This window comes from Colobus angolensis, unplaced genomic scaffold, assembly GCF_000951035.1.
Source record: "Colobus angolensis palliatus isolate OR3802 unplaced genomic scaffold, Cang.pa_1.0 Scaffold6, whole genome shotgun sequence".
NCBI classification, from domain to species: Eukaryota; Metazoa; Chordata; class Mammalia; order Primates; family Cercopithecidae; genus Colobus; species Colobus angolensis.
Window position 1 is genome coordinate 25,532,865 of NW_012119598.1, and position 1,859 is coordinate 25,534,723.

At 42.1% G+C, this 1,859-nt stretch overlaps 1 protein-coding gene across 2 annotated transcripts in view; it reads right to left on the reverse strand.

Moving 5' to 3' along the window:
* DCDC2 (doublecortin domain containing 2) overlaps window positions 1–1,859 on the reverse strand; it is a 213,745-nt gene that overhangs the window by 210,247 nt on the left and 1,639 nt on the right. The window contains exon 2 of one of the 2 annotated variants that reach the window (XM_011962776.1): window positions 924–1,063. The exons of the other annotated variant lie outside the window; for it this stretch is intronic. The gene's annotated coding sequence lies outside the window, so the exon portion shown is untranslated. The remainder of the gene's footprint in view (window positions 1–923; window positions 1,064–1,859) is intronic. 2 annotated transcript variants of the gene reach the window in all.

Here is a 1,859-nt window from a genome sequence, read left to right on the forward strand (position 1 = left end):
ATCACACACCAGGGCCTGCTGGGGGCTGGGGGCTGGGGGAGGGATAGCATTAGGAGAAATACCTAAGGTAAATGACGAGTTGATGGGTGCAGCACACCAACATGACACATGTATACCTATGTAACAAACCTGCACGTTGTGCACATGTACCTTAGAACTTAAAGTATAATAATAATAATAATAAAAGCCAATCAAGGTTAGGATGTCAACATATGAATGTTGTGGGGAGACACAAATTAGCCTATAATATCCATTATTTGTAATGCCAGAAGTGCCATTTCTAACCAATCACTGCCCCCCTTTATTTTGTGTATTGTTTGTTCTAAAAAGTGCCTGGTTTACATATATTAGTTATGCCCATTTACTTCCTTTCTTTGAAAGTGGATAGACCCACAGGTCTTAAAGTGGACTGGAGATGAGTTGGAAGCCAGTGGTGAATGAAGAAATGCCTAACATCAAAGTCGCAAGGAAGGAGCCTTTACACGAGAGTTCTGTTGTGTGAGCTACCTACCAGAGAAGGATGTGGCAGGAGTTGGCACTACAGTGATCATCAACTCATTCACCCTTTGATATGTTTCCGTGTACCTGTTGGCAATATACATAATTTTTATCACAGATTTGTTCTTACACATGCTAGTTTCTGGAAGCTGAAGAGTAAAGTAATATACTATAGTTACAGAAAATCAGAATCTCCAAGAGAACTGATCAATTATGAGCAGTGAGGACCAAACCAAAGAGATGGGCTTTGGCTTATTTTTGCTTCAGCTTTATTGAGATATAACGGACAAAAATTGTAGTCCGGGTGCAGTAGCTTATACCCATAATCCCAGAACTTTGGGAGGCCCAGGGCTTGAGCCCAGGAATTCAAGACCAGCTTGGACAACACAGTGGGACCCCATCTCTACAAAAATTAAAAAATTAACCAGGTGTGGTGGTGCGTGCCTGTAGTCCCAAGCTACCTGGGAGACTGAGGTGGGAGGATCACTTGAGTCCAAGGTTGAGGCTGCAGCAAGCCGTGATCACACCACCGCACTACAGCCTGGGTGACAGACTGAAGCCCTGTCTCAAAAAAAAAAAAAAAATAGAAAAACATGTTAAAAAATGTATGCATTTAAGGTATACAGCACGATGATATAATATACACATACATTATGAAATAAGCACAATCAAGTTAATTAGCACATCTCTCATCTCACATAATTAGCATTTGTATGTGTGGTGAGAACATTTAAGATCTATTGTCTTACCAAATTTCAAGTAGTATGCCAGATAGTATTATTAACCATAGTGACCACAATGTACGTTAGATCCCCAGAACTCACTCATCTGGTAACTGAAAAAGCCAGACACAGTGAGATCAATACTGTAAGATCTCCTTTGTATATAGAATCTTTAAAAAGAGAGAGGAGGGAGGGGGGGTGGAGAGAGAGAGAGAGATTGGCTTTTCAAATGGTTTCTGCCTCAATGGGAGGCTTAAGATGCTGCTAAGTTGGCCTGGCTGCAGAACAGCAGAAGTAGACGCACTATTGAAATTTTTCTCTGAGTAATTCTAATTGTGGCACAATTTGCTCTCTCACCAGGAGTTTGTTGTGATTCTTTACACAGATTCTTAGAGTCTTTACACAGAAAAGATATGTAAAAGCTGGGTGCCATGGCTCATGCCTGTAATTCTAGCACTTTGGGAGGCCGAGGCATGAGGAACACTTCAGCCCAGGAGTTAGAGAGCAGCCTGGGCAACACAATAAGATCTCATCACTACTGGAAAAGGAAGGAAGGAAGGAAGGAGGGAAGGAGGGAAGGAGGGAAGGAAGGAAGGAAGGAAGGAAGGAAGGAAGGAAGGAAGGAAGGAAGGAAGGAAG